The 15,029-nt window shown below is 53.6% G+C and overlaps 1 pseudogene; it reads right to left on the bottom strand.

Moving 5' to 3' along the window:
- Nucleotides 1–1,572: 1,572 nt before the first annotated feature.
- Nucleotides 1,573–10,647, bottom strand: LOC122154281 (annotated as a pseudogene).
- Between the last annotated feature and the right edge of the window lie 4,382 nt (nt 10,648–15,029).

Here is a 15,029-nt window from a genome sequence, read left to right as displayed (position 1 = left end):
CTAGGTTTCTCAGACCACTATTTTGGATTCCCCTTAACCTGTTTTCGACACACCACAGTACACAAGGCCGAAGCAGTCCTTGACATTCCTCATGTATCAGCAGCTGCGAGCAGCTGCAGGCAAACCCTAGTGAGGCCCAGCATCAGCAGCTAGAGCAGGCTCTGATCATACAATTGCTCGGTGGGCTCAGGACCCTTGTCTCTGAGCCATTCTGCAACACATCTCCTTCTATCAATTGTGCAGTGCTGGGGGTTTTGATGAGAGAAGCCAAACCCTGCCCTACAGTCCCCAGTATCCTCTAGCTTCATCTTGGCTCGACAGAATATGATCTTTCCTGGTGAGGGAGACTCTCCAGTCCTACTCTGTTTCAGTTTGTCAGGGGCCCTGAGAGTATTTTTCCTGTATTTTGGCCAAACCCGAAAATCCCAGTTCGCTATCCTGATCGGAGCCCGGATCTATCCTCTCATCAAACACCTGCCTGTTTTCTTGCAATTCATACTGGAAGATTTTCTCTCAGTCTAGTGAATTTGGCAAAATTGCATGAAGCCTCTGAGGAGTGTTATGTTCAGCAGTGAGATGACTTTTCAAGTTTCTTATCTGCTCTTGCAAGCACTCAATTGTCTCTTTCTCTGCTTGCTTTTCCTTTCCAGCCGCAATTAACGCAGCCCCTAGAACAGCACAGATGGTTGCTTTTCCTTTCCCCAACCCCAGTTTTCACTCCTTTGCCAAAAGCGTGATCCTGTCCACCAATGCTTGCCAATTCTTTTGGGCCCAAGGCATGCCAAGAGGAGAGGACAGGGATTTATAGCCCTTCAATTTCTCAAGAAGGGGCTTCTCTGCTATTGTTGGATGCCCAAATCGATCCCGATAACAACTGTTACACAATACAAAAGGGTTACTGTAAAGTATTCAGCCACGTGTGTGGTTACGGACCCAGTGTGGATCTTTCCAAGAAGATCCACTGTCCTCTCTCCTGTCAGGCACTTCCTTAAAGAAGGGGCCATGCTAAGGGCCCTGATCCCTTCTGGTTGGATCAGTATCACAAGGGCATCCTGTCCGTGACGACAATTTAGAAATGCTGCAGCCCAAAAGAAGCTGTTCAAAACAGCCTCCCTCCCCTTGGGACCTACGACCAAGTTTGAGATACCCTCATACTGAATTGAGGTGAAACACCACCAGCCAACCCGTTTAACAATTTATTAATACAAAAGACATGGCAAGTGGTGAGATACAAATACTCAATGGCAACTTCTTAACTAGGTAAACAAGTCCCATGCTTACTTGGAGCTAGTTACAATTTGTTAAAGAAAGGAGAAGAGAGAAAGAGAGAGAGACAGAGACAACTTGTCTGTTAGGTTTCCCTTCCCTCCCTTAATACAATGCTTAAGGAACCGTCCTGGATCTTTGTGGCCAGCACAAGTAATTAAGAACCTGGGCGTCACAAGGATGAGGCAGGTCTTAATATTCAGAGCATATCCACGCCTGGACTTATTGTTGTAAGATGTTTCAAGACTCCCAGCAATGTACATTTTCGGTTACAGTCCCTGTATATGCACAAGACTAGTGAAATACTCAAGCTGTCTGAGAGAGGGTATTGACATAGCCAAAGGCTTCAGCATGATGAGGTTCTGCAAAATCAAGTTCTTTCACATAACGGTTTTTATTAACTTTATGCTCCACCTTCCTGCATGGAGACTCCATAGGAGACAAGAGGACGGCAGAGTTTGGATCACTTGGAGTTAAGTCCACTAGGGTAGCAGAATCACGGATGCTTCCAAGAGAAATTTCACCCAATTCCTTCAGTGAAGCAGGTGGGATTAGAGGGCAGGCATCTCGAGCTCTGAAGATGTTCTGAATGAGCTACTCCGCATCTAGGCTCCATGGCACCAGGTCAGTTGGGATGGCCTGTTCCACCATCACCTTGCTGATTTTCTCCTCCTCCTGAGAAGAAGTTGTTTTTTCATCCAGCACATTTTCAAGCATCTCTTGATACACAGCAGAACTGGAGGGAGCTGGATCGCTCGACCCAGAAGTTGTGGCGGTCAAATGCTCTTCAAATGAGTCAGTCCCGTTAGCGGTGTCCTCATTAAGAAGCAGCCCACTGTCTGCCACCTCCTCCAGAGCTTGGTCCTCCGTGGTGAGGCTGCCTGGCATCGTGGCACACAACGCTAACGGCTTCCCCTCTGAGTCCTACGTGGACTCCAGGCACTGCTCATCTCTCACAGAGCTCTTCTGAGCCATCCCCAGGCCCTGCAGCAAAGCTTCCAGTTTCTTGTTTGCAATGCTTATGGCTATGAAGTATTTCTGAATTATTTTGCCTTTCTCAGCCAAGCTGTTTCTCATGCTTTCAACAGCCTGCTGGAGTTCGTGACTTTCCCTTCTCGATTCCCAGAAGTGCAGCTCCAGCTCCATATGCTTACACTCTTCCTCAACCCAGTCTCCCTTCATCCGTGCCAGCTGAGCCTTGAGCTCTTCTATTTCTGTTTCCCTGCAGCAAAAGCAAAATGCAGTGGCAGTGCTGTGGACGGTCAGTGAAAGAGTGCAGCGCTTGCCGTCTGGCCTCCTGCCTCGCCCTGGAGGCGATGGGAAGCGGCTGCCCGGATGCGTCCCCCGTGCCTGCCAGCAGCTCGGCACCTGCAGCCAGAGCCAACACGGGCCTCGGGCACAGGACGGCTCGGGGCTGCAGCCCCCGCCTTGCTTTGCACCCACCCAGCCCCGCGTGGGGCCAGGGGCTGCTGCCTTGGCCTGCGAGGAGTGGGGAGAGGGGGCCCCCACGTGAGATCCAGCCCGCGCAGATGCGGAGGTCGGGCGATGCTGAGCGGGACCAAGAGCTCCCTGGGCCTCTGGCCCTGGGGCTCCGTGCAGAGCCCGCTCTGTGCCCGCCTGGGTTGTGTGTCACTGCTTTGCTTCGCGTCCATACAAAGGGCTGTTGTGAACCATTCAGTCCCCAAGGGGCAAAACCACCAGTGGGCACGCTGGTGTGTGTAAGAGCTTTTCTTTCCCTAGGGGAGAAGGGGGACATTGGTAGCCATCTGTCTCTGAGCGAGGTGGAACAGGAGATGGAGCAAATACATGGTTGCAGGTAAAAACCGCTTGATGTAGAAAAGGTCGCAGTGCTAAATCAGCCTGGTAAAAAACTACTCTTTAAAAATATGCTATTGGGCAAGTTCAAAGAAAGGGAAAAGAGACAAACAGCTGTATTAACTAAGCCGCATGGTACGTATGCACTGAGCATCACGATGAAACCTGAAACAACTAATCAGTCTGATCATATTTCAAATTTCTTCATGAAATCTTTACATGGTCAGAAAATGAGGAAAAAGGTCCTGGATTCCCACCCCAAAACGCTCCTGAGTAAATCGTTCTAACTCTGGTTTCTGAAGTGAAATATACCTTTCCTGAAGTTTGCTCTCAGACTCCTTCAGCTTTGTTTTCAAATGCTGTACTGTAACTTCTTTCTGCTGCAGATGACTCAAGTACTGCTCTCGGTTTTGTGGCTCAATGCTGCGGTTGTCACCACAAGAAATGTATGTCCCTGATCGCCTGGAAAGGGAAGAAACCCAAACCGTCACAGAACATCACTCCTAGAGGTCTTCAGTCCTGCCAAAAAGAGACTTCCCATAGACCGATACAAAGCTTGACTCGTTTGGGGCTCCCCAGTGTCCTCACAAGAGGCTCCTCTGGAAAATCAACATCCTTGAGGAAACAGCTGGTTTGTGGCTGTCGTGCAGAGTTTACTATCTGCTGTCCTTGGTTTCAGTGCCATGCCATCAAATGAGACATTTAACTTTAAAATACTTTTACAACAAAAACTTTTTAGAACTAAAAAACCTTCTTTTTTTTTTTTTCCCCCAAATACAGCTCTTTTTCTGTTTCTTTCTCGTATCACAGTTCTCATCTGTGTTAGTGTTGCCTGAGAGCATAGTGTTACCCAAACTGTTTTAACACTCACAATACTGATGCTGTATGTATTAGCTGCAAGACCAGACCTACTCGTCTACCTCTGCACTAGCAACACTTGCACTATCCTGGAAAAAACTGCTGTGCTTACTCGAGAGAGAAAGATCTTTTGCTTCCAGCAGCAGACATGGGGACTTCATGCGCTGAAATAGTGCCTGTGCTGCTTGGAGAGATGAAATTGGCTTCACTCCCTGGAAAGGAAAAGGGAAGATTGGAAACATGATGGAAAGTAGAACACAAAGACTGTTTTCCAAATAACAGCAAATCACAAGCATTCTCCCTTTGTGCGTGCTGGGTGAACTTTAGAACTTGCATGAATTTTCAACCTTCCCTAAGGGCAAGCACTGGATTTTCAACATGGCTTCAGAACTGGCACTTCCAGAGGAGCAGGAGAAACATCTGGACACGAACCCCTGATGCTACAGAAGCCATGTTAGGACTCGGTGGGGATGTCTTGCACCCCTCCATAGCCGGGACCCGTGTCTTCACAGCCTTAAAGAGGGTGAGACATCCACCAACCACCCTCACCTTCTGGCAGCTCTTAGCAAGCAGTCTGAGGATCAGCCCTGTTCGGATTTAACCCAACACTTTCCCAGCCTCCCCATGTGCCAGCGTTGGGATCAGCCCCTGTTTCTCTGTGCCTCTCGTTCAGCCCAGCCCAGATATTCCTCGGCCCGAGCTGAGTGCTGAAATGCACAGCCCAGCTCGTGCAAAGGGTAATCCCAGGGGCCCAGTTTCGCCACCGCTAATCAACTCCATGCCAGTACAACACCCCTGATGATCAGACCCAAGTAGCCACAGCTGGAACCAAATCAGAGCCACCTGCAAGTCTGCAAGGGAAGGGAGGGAAAGCAGCAAAGCCTCTTCGTGTCACAGAGTATTTATATAATTCCTACAGATGCAGCTGTCAGTGACCCTCCTCCTTGGGGAACCAAAATGACCGTGGGGCACAATGTCTGAAGCTTCCACAGTCTTTTCCTGATAAACAAAATGCTCCCATCTAAGAGACTAAGATACTAAATGCTCTCTTGGTATCACGGTCCTCCCAAATCTAATTTTCCAAGCAAGACCCGAATGGGTAAACACATCATACAGATTTCATACCTCTGGTGTTCAGGCCCCCATATCATTCCACCCCGTTAAAGATGCCAGCAGCTTTCCAAAGCCACGTCCTGGCTGTGGCACAGAGAAGAGGAGCCCTAGCCAAGAGTCGTCTCTGGTTAAGTAGAACACATCATAACCAGATGTCGCTATCAAAAGCTTTTTGAGGAAACGAGCCTTAATAATAGCCTCTCCCTGAGCCGCCTGGCTTGCAGCGTAGTGCTGGGAGGGGCTGCTGAGCTAGGCACGGCTGGTAAGAGTGAGCAGAGCCTGAAAATGGAACCACCCCAAAGGCTGAGCTTTCTGAGAGCGTGAACTGCATCTGAGACCCAGCGATGTGTCTGCAAAGCATAAATTAACCTGTCTGGCCCCAATTCTGAAAACAGCTACACACAAGCTTAACTCTGAGCACAGGAGACTACTTTTGCTTAAAATTAGGCACGTGGCTATTTACAGGCTCTTCAAGAACATTTTAAAAATTAAAGGGGTCACTGCCAGTATCGGTTCCAAGTGTGCTACTTATGCTCAAGCCAGCTCTGCGTAGAGCAGAGCTCAACAGCACTGGTACTAGGAGAGCTTGAAAAATATTTTCTCCCATTTGGTAAACATCCCTAAGAAAAACATCATGGCATCTATCCATAAAATATTAATTGCAACAGATTCTCCTGGGTAATTGGGACTTCTGTCTTAGAAACACCCTACCAAAGCGGTGAAACTCCGTGCCTAGCAGCAGTGCGGGCAGGACCGAACACGGCCTCTCACCTCTCCTAACGCCGCTCTCCCGGCTGACAGCTCCCTAGGGATGCCTGTTGACTGGTTTTGTCGCTGGGACAACGTGATTGCAAAAGCTCACACGTTTAAGCCCCAGAAGAGCCCACCGAAGCAGCGTTAACCATGAAAGAGGTTAGCATTTCTCAAGAAACACATTCTTTTGTCCCACCCGTGCGGTGCAGCCATCGCACCCACGTTTGGGTGTGGAAGTAGGCCCGCGTTTAACTCTGCTCTTTGCACGGATCTGTGCAAGGATAATGACACAGTACAGTGACCATATATCCCACTGCATTCAGAGCGCTGACGGGTAGAGCAGATTAGGTATATTTGCTCTACTGGGACAGGATGCAAGCACTGAAACACCACGTCATGCATGTATACATGTGTGTTGAGACAGCATATACATTCCTTACACAGGGCCACAGAATAGCCCCACATGGATGCCTGGTGTATGGCATCCCAGTCTGCTATTTCTGGCCATTACAGGTGGTCGGATACCTTTTTGGATGGTCTCCTGGCCTTGCTATTAACATTTTGCTTGTACTAGAGCGTTGAAGATTTTTCCTCCTATAAGAATAAAGCTCAAACCTGCTTGTGTGCATTTTATTGTCCATTGGCTATCTAAATGGTAAGATTACAGTATGGGAGAAAGGAAAAAGGTCAAGGAATATCTGTGACAGGAACACTGCCAGCTGACCACAAGAACAGGATTCCTACAACTCAGGATGTAGATGAGCTTATGAAAGTTTAGTCTTTTTGTGTAACTCGTTTGTATTTGCAACTTCAGCACTATTTCATAGCTGCCAAAGTCTAGATACCATGGAACTTAACTTGCCTCTCTTCTTACTGCATAAACATGACCTTGTTATGTATATACATACATCTATCAGTCCTGATGCTGGGTTTTGCATATAGTCACACAGTGAAACACAGCTGTGAGTAAAACAGTGCTGACAGAGACAGCTTGTGCTCAAAACGTAAAGCACCTAAATTTGGTGAGCTTCCTTGCCTTCAAAAACACCCTGTCACGTGGGAAAGAGACCAAAATATGAACATGTATGGTCACCACTCTGCTGCAGCAACTAGAGGAATAACTGGAACACTGTCTCTGTAGATGGCTTTATTTAGAGAGCCCGGGGGGAGAGAGAGGGCCTGACTGTGTAAAAACACCCAGTAAAGCCATTAGAAGCAGCTGGAAAAGTGGAGAGAATTCAGTTGTAATGCTCACTGTTGGAAGGACCCGCATGTTTAAGAGACTGAGATTAATTTATCCTAGAAACCTTTTACTCACAGCTACGTCTCTACTTCCCATCTTTAACAGCATAAGCAGTGTGTTTCCAGGAAGCATTAATGCTGCTCCTATTCTATTTAATATGAGGTTGTTCCTGCGAGATTGTTTTTGTATTCTCCCTCTGCCCCTGTCTCATTCTCTCCATGACCATGAGGTCTAAAGTCAGTGGAAGAAGCTGAGGATGTGCCTGGGCATGCCGAGAAGCAGGTCGGCTTGAAAAGCACCCGACAGCTCGGTGCCTGGCTCCTCTCTAAGACCAGGGTGGGTGTTTCACACCGCACCAGAGATATCAGGGTCCACACAGGAGCAGCCCGAGGAAAGCTCCCTTCTGCTGCCTGCTTTACTGGGGAAAGGATCCAGCTGGGATCTGCAGGGCCACATTGAGCTTTGAACTGGGAGGAGGCTGCACATCCCCTCCCCATCACACCACCTGGGACACGCACAGCATCCAGCAGTAAGGACCGGACGAGGAGACGGGGTTCCCATCCTCCCAGCTTCTCATGGCCCTCTGCAGGAGGTGGGATGCCTGCCTGTCTTCATTACTCCCTGCTACGTGCTGGAATCCAAACAGGCCTGAGTTCCCCACAGCTCCCACTTCCATCAGAAGACCCTACCCAAGATCTGCAACCAACACTTTCTCCTTGTCACACATAACACCACAGAACAGGACTGGCAAGTCCATTTTACGGCTATTCTGCCTGTTACATTGCTACATTCACATGTGAAAAAGAGAAAAAAAAAATAATACAAACCTCTCTCAATGGGGTCATTAGAACGGTTGCTCTCACAAAGGTTGTTCAAGACCAGGTCAGGCTCAGCAAAGACCTGCTGAGCAAACGCCCGAGCTGCCGACTTCTCGGAGGTCTCCTCCCGTGCCTGCAGCGGTTCTGTCTGCTGGCGTTCGCGAGGTTCCTGCCGAGACAACGCCGCCTGTGAAACATGCAGGCTTTAGCTGTCACTTCTCTGATCTGGAGGAACGACTCGGCAAACAACATAATGACTGAGGACATCAGTATATGCAGCACCTGGTCCCTCCAGCCTCTATTTCTGCAAAAAGCGTTCACAGGAGAAAGTGCTGGAAAGCAGGCTCGCATGGCACCTGTGCAGTAGGAGAACCCCTGTGGGCTAGACGGGAACTTCTTCCTTGATGTACTGGTTTTATTTTTGGTAAGCCTGGCAAGCGTCTGGAGAGTGGCCAGACTAAGCCTTTCCTGCTGCTTTAGTGTGCCCTGATCTCCAGACATGTGGCTTTACTGGCGTGGCAAACAGAGATGGCAGTTAGCCGTGGGGCAAGTGGAAGGTGGTCCAGGATTTTCTGCACTTTCCAGCATTCGTGGGTGTTTTTCTACCCTGTTTGTTATAACAAACGGGAAATCTGACTATATCCTTAGAAGGCAAGACTGACAAAACACATGTGTAAGGTTGAGTAAGAATGAATAATAAAGGCTTTCCTTTTCTGCTTACTCCTGATTGGGAATTACTCATATTGAGAGCTTGGAAATCACGGGTGCAGGTGCGCTACTACTTAGCTTTTAAGGTAGAAGGATACATTTTGGAATTTCAGAGCCTTGCGAGTATTCGTTTAGGGCATTATCATCAGGAACACAGCTAAGATAAGTGCTTGACTTACAACTGTACGAGGTACAGAAAAAAAATTGCTCTCAGGCTTGCCTTCTTGATGAGCCATCTAAGGAGGCAAAGTCACCAGAGCAAGACTGCTTCCAAGAAAGCAGTCTGCTGCCTCGGTTCTGCCACAGAAACTGACTGCAGATAGGGGCTGTTTTGCTACAGGGTTTGTGAGCCCAGCTTTGCCTCATACCTCTCCTTTGTCGGCTGTCCTGGCCATGGCTCCTCGGCCCTCTGCCAGGCTGCAGAGCAATGAGGGTGGTCGCTCAAGGGGCATGTCTGCCTGACCTACCACGTCCGCCTCTATTCCGTGGTCCCCAGGCTCATCTGAACACAGCTCTGGAAAGCAAAGGCATAAGGAATGACACGTGTTGGGGTCAGATGAGCTTTAACAGCCACGACTCTGCCTGTTGATTCCACAGGCCAAATTACATGACAAGAATGTGCTGCAAAATGATTCCTCTGAAGGAAACTGGCAAAACCCTGCACCCCAAGTGAGGAGCGACCCTCTGATGCCATCTGCTGCCCCCCTCGGGAAGGGTCCCGGCAGCACTGTCACTCAGCAGAGGTCGGTCATCTCAGTCCAGAGCGCCGGCTCTCACCATGAAGAACATGCACGTTCTCTTCCTACCTCGGCCAGAAGAGCCCTGGAGGTGAGAGCACACCTGAAATGTGGGCACTTGGTCTGAACCAGACCTGTCTCCTACGGGAGAGCTGAGAGACCTTGCTCAGAAAAGATGCGCTACAGAGGCCACGAGACAACGTGCATCAGTCAGGCCGTAAGAGACCAAAAACTTTCAGCGCAGACCACCTCGTTCTGGGAGAAACCCAATGCCAAGGGAGAAAAGCCTGGGGGCCGCCGGGCAGCAGTGCAGCAGGCTTGGCAGGGCGCTGGCAGTGGCACTGTTCACAAACCTCAGGCCACGTCTGAGGAGCATCTGGAAAGAGCAAAGCAAGAAGCCCTGGCCTGTGTGCCAGGAGGTGCACTGAAACTGAAGAAAGGTCATCTAACCTCTGGGAAAGGTCACCCTAATTCGCCCCGTGTGTTAAGGTTCGAAGCGGTGAATTCCAGGATGTTACAAGGGCAACGGTTAGAGAACCGCAACCCAAGGGGACGCTCCCAAATGCCCCATGAATCGCCTTTTCCAGGTTCATCTGGACCCACGTGCTTTGAGTTGGACCTGAAATTCAAAGCTTTACAGCATTCTACCTGTCTGCACATCAGCGTGCTCTCTGCTGTCCTCAGGCTCAGGCGCTTTGGGCTCCAGCTGCTTCTGGGTTCTCTTGCTGCTTGGGCTCCCTTGCTGCTTGGCCAGGGCTCTACTGCAGTCTTCTTCTCGGTGCCTTTGAGCCTGAGGACAGCAATGTGGGATACTCTGGGCAGGCAGCAGGAAAAAGAATCCATCCCAGATTACTTTCCGTGTGGAAGTGGTAATCCTTCTCCCCACAGGGAAATGAAGACGATGGCCTTTGGCCCCACAGACTTGCAGTTCAGGGCCACGAGCCTGAGGAGGGGGAGTCATGTCTCTGTGCCCCAGGGGGTGTTTGCTCCCAAGGCTGGGGCTGCACCCAGCTCCTCGGGACCTGCCCACAGGGCACTGCCCCAGCACCCTTCTCGGCTGCTGTGTGGTCAGAAAGCCACAGCGGGCACCAGTCACTGGCGTGGAGCACAGGGGACACGGGCTGCCCGTCTGTGCTCTCCGCCCCGGCACTGGAGATTTCTGCCCAAACCCACCAGGGAGAAAGAGGCCTCTGTCTTGATGGCTTCCCATCCCAGAAAAGCTGCCCTTCCTCTCCGAGGCCTCTCCCACCCATACACAATGCCAAGGTGGAGAAAGGTAGCCACTGCTTACTTTTGCCTGGCACTGAACCAGAGTCTCGATGATCTGGGCAGTCATCGTCACCGGCTAGACAAGAGAACAAAGGCCAAGTGGGAGACGCTCCTCTGATGGTCTGTGCTAGAAAGCAGCGTCACTCCCGTCAGCCAGCTGGAACAACTTAGACACTTACAGATCTGCAGAGGCCCAAGACCGTCACAAGGAGATTAAGCGAGGGCAGTGTGGTCACTCGTGTTCCCTGGGCTGTGCTGCTTTGCCTGTGCACAGGGAATGGACAAAGGGAGAGCTCTGTGTCACTGAGCCTGGCTTTGCCCTCTCCCCTGCCAGCCCGTCCAGCACCATTTGCATCCAAACAGCCAAAGAAGAAGTCCAGGCGAAAAGGGGCAAGTGGAGACAGCTGGATCTTGACTTGCCGTTACTTTCCCAAGGCAAGGCTGAGCAACTCGGGCAGTGCTGCCCCGCAGCTGCCCCAGCAGTGCGGGTACCTCTGCCCCAACCCTCGAGCTGCCTTGCAGCTGCAGCTGGAGCATCCCACCAACGGCCACGGTGGCACCAGAGGTTTGCTACTCCAGCAGGGCTTACCTGAGGATGGCGTCCAGCCAGAGTTCTTTCACCTCTTGCGAGCTGCAGGAGACAGGAGAACCAGTGTCACACCCCACTGCCACCAGATAGGTGTTGTGCAGTTTTCCCTCCGGAGAACAAAGTCAAAGCCAAGGAGGGTCTGCTCATGACGCAGCCTCGTCTCTCCAGGAGTCCCTTTTGATGCTGCAACTCTGCAGCCTTTGGGATGCCCCTGGGCTGAGGAGCGCTGTCGCAGACACGGGGCTTCTCCAGAGCGGGGAGCGCCCAGCTCTGCCAGAACTGCACCTGGGTTTTCCTGGGAGCAAACGGGACCGCCTGTCTGCACACAGCCCCTGCCTCAGCCCACGCCTTGCCTCACCCCTTTGACAGCGCACACCTTGTGCACGGGCTGTTTCCAGAGGGGAGAGGCTCAGCTCGGAAAAGAAGCCGAGCTGCAAAACGCTTCCCAAGCAAAGCGGTGCCTCTGCTTTCCCTCCCCGCCCCGTGCCGTGGACCTGAGGAGCCAGCTGGGCTCTGAAGGCGAGCACTGGGCCAGACAGCCCAACGCCTGGGTGACACGTCACCGCGACTCACCCGAAAGTGACCCCGCAGAGGCTGGTGGGCCAGACGAGGATGAGGGTACAGCTGCAGTCCAGGCCCAACGCTGCGTCTTCTTGTGCACACCCGCACGCCGCCTCCTCCTGGCACAGCACCCACAGCTCGCCGAGACGCACCCTGTGCTGCAGCCAGAACCTGGTGCCACATCTGCAGCCAGGAAGAGCAGGGGCTGATGGTGAGCTTGCCTTCTGGGGGGGCACCCATGGAAATCCTCCTTGGGAGAGCCACTGCAGCTGACAGAGCCCTGGGAAGGGCTGCCCAGCTTCACAGCTCACCCAAATCGGCAACATCCTTGCCGGCGACACCCCTGACCCTTGTAGCCCTGGTTTCTGAGCGGCCGACCCTCCCCAGAAATCCTCCCTGGGACTTTCTGGGCCATTGGAGCAATGGCCAGCCTGAGAGGGCTTTGTGAGATGTCTCCTGAGGGCTGGTATTGGAGGTGGGAAGAGAGAGTACTGCCATCCTCTCTCTTACCTGCGCTTGGCAAAAGCAAGGGCGTCTTGGAAAAGCAGGAGGTCTCTCCTCCTCGTCCTCCCACGCCAGGTCACCTCCACACAGTCGCAGCGGAGGAGCTCGGGATGCCGTCGGGACACGAGGGCACCCAGCTGGCTGCCACCAGAGCCGCCCCTGCAAAGGACACGGTTGCGGGCGTGAGGCACGCGGCTCTGCCGGGAACAGGCCGTGCCCGGTGCCAGAGGGACAGAGCAGGCGCGCACCGGGAGAAGCAGGAGGGCAGCTGGCCCATCGTGCTGCGGCCAGGCAGACACTTGTGTGGAAGCGCTCAGCAAGGGGAAGAGCCAGGCCCCGCAAGGCCTTCCGAGGCTGGGCAGCGATGTCCCCGTGCCAGGGTGCTCCTGCCAGAGCCCGTCCTCCCCAGCACTGCCCGCGCCAGCACAGTGCCGCACCGGGAGACACTGGTGTCCGTGACACCACTGGTGCCCCTTGTGATGCGTGGGGGGGCCACGCCCAGGGCGGGGGCACACAGCGGGCGGGGGGCTCTGGGGCACCAGGAGCTGCTCCTACTCGAATGGCGTTTCCCACACTCCCAGCAAACAACAGGAGCTCCCTCCAAGCTGAGGGCCCTGAACAAGGCAGAAAGCTGCGGGCAGGAGTCCCCTCGGAGCCAGGAGAGACGCTCTGTGCCCGGCCCCTGCCAGCTGAGCCAAGGCCTTCCAAAAGGCCCTTCAGCACCTCGGCTCCTGCTGCCGCCACCTCTCCGCGCATGGTGATGTTCAGTCCTTCCACCTGGTCCTCCAGACTGGGCCCAGGGCTCAGGCCAGCCTTGGAGAGACTCTGCGCTGCAGAAAAATAGGTAACAGCCTGGATTTCCTGCTCCCACCAGGCTGCGCACAGGCAATCCTCGGCAGCAAAGCGCTGACAGCTGTGCTTAGGGAAGACACAAGAGCGGTGAGCTGAGGTCCCGGTGAGCACGCCAGTGTCAGCCCAGCAGTCCCACCAAAGCTGTCAGACTCCCCCAGAGCCCAGCCCCTTTGGTGCCACAGTGCATTTCTCTGCTTGGGCTGGCTCACAGACCTCCTGTCCCAGGGCACGAGCATCACGCCACAGGCCCAGCGTCCTCAAAGGCACCTACCCGAAATGTTCTGCTGATGGCAGAGGCGTGTCCATGCCGAGAGCTGCTCAGGACTCCTGGCAGGCAGCTACCGCAGTCCGTTTGCTGCCTTTGGAGCAAGCTGAGCTCCCAGGGAGCAGCCCCAGACTCTTCTCTCGGGGAGCGGGGCCTGAGCGGGGCGGGGGTGCTGTCATTTGCTGCCAAGTAAAAAGGGAGCAGCGGCGTCCCAGGGAGCAGCCCAAGGGAGCTGGTTCTCTTCCGAGGCCACCAAAGCAGCCTGCCTCTGCCCCCAGTTTTGGGGGAAATACAGAGTGGCGCCGAGACGTTCCTCAGTTATTCAGAAGAGGGGCTGGGGTGGCCTTGGATGCCTCCATGTGATCTCAGAGGGAACATGGTGGGTGTCAGCCCGCAGCACGGTCAGGCCTTGGTGATCCCAAACTGCTGTGTGTCGGAGGAGCCAGGGAAGCTCAGGGAGTTTCTGGGGTTTCTGGGGGCAGGACATGGTGGTGTTGCATGGAGAAACTCCGGGTCCCTTCCCGTGGCTCCAGTTTCCCTGCTTTCCTCTGGGATTAAAATCCCTGCTCAGGAAGGGAAGAGCAATGGAAGGGCAAGGGAGGAGGGGCTACCATTGAGGAGGAGAAGGTGTGATGGGGAGGAGGAGAGAAACGGGGGGTGTTTGAATCCAGACACCTCCAGCGGAGAGATTGCCCTCGGATCCAGATCTGGTCCTGGCACGAGCCCTGCCGTGCCTGGGTCTGTCCTTAAAACAGGCTTGGGCAAGGGTGCCAGGTACCATCCCTGCTGCAGACTTTCACGTGCTCCCTTTTCCTTTCTCCTGGTACAGTTCTGGATCAGTGGTCGAAAGGGGTCACTACGTACTTCTGCAGCTGGGAGCAATGCCCTTCCCTCGCCAAAGGGTGGCACAGTTCTGCGAAACCATTTGCCTGATCTCCTGCTACATGGTGGTAAATTGGCTGGACTGCAAGGAGGAAGAGGTGGGAAGTGCTGCTTTCCATGCCGGGGCCGCAGTGGGGGGTCTGTCTGTGCCCAGTGGGGTGTGAGCAGAGGGGTGAGGGGAGGGAGGGCTCCCTGACGGGAAGTAGCGAGTCCTGGGGCCTTTCTGCAGGGAGGGCTGGGCCACCAGCATGGGGAAAAGCTCTCTCTCCTCCTGAGTGAGCCCTTCTCCCGTGGGGCAGAAGGGAAAGGGAAACCCCTGCCAGCGGGAAGGGCAGGCCAGTGTTCAGGGGATGCTGAGCACTGGGCAGACCTTCAGCCCTCCAAGCAGAGCCTCTCCTTCCCTCTTCAGGACAAGCAGGCTGTCCTTGGGGCGGTGGCCGCCAGGACGGGGGTCCTTCTGCGTGAGGAGCAGCACCGCGAGCGTGCCTGGGAGCAGCTCCTCTGGCTCTTGCACCAAGATCAGGAGGTGCGAGACACTCCCCGGGTCAGCAAGGTGAGGTGTTGCGCAGGGCCCGGCGTGGCTGCTGGAGCGGGTCTGTGCCGTGCCACGAGGCGCTGGGGAGCTGTGGGTGCCAGGAGGAGCTGAGAAGCCCTTAGGGAAGGATCGGGGAGAGCAGAGAGGCCTGAGGCTCTTTGGGCAAGAAAAGAAAAACCCGGGGTGGGGGGCAGGAGGGAGGCAAGAATCCCTAGGGCTCATCTTCTCAGCAAGGGAGGCACTGCCACCTCCCTGAGCTGT

This window comes from Tyto alba, unplaced genomic scaffold (assembly GCF_018691265.1).
Source record: "Tyto alba isolate M040663 unplaced genomic scaffold, T.alba_DEE_v4.0 Super-Scaffold_36, whole genome shotgun sequence".
Classification (NCBI taxonomy): Eukaryota; Metazoa; Chordata; class Aves; order Strigiformes; family Tytonidae; genus Tyto; species Tyto alba.
The sequence above is the reverse complement of the archived record's forward strand: the minus strand, read 5'-3'. Positions and strand labels throughout refer to the sequence as shown.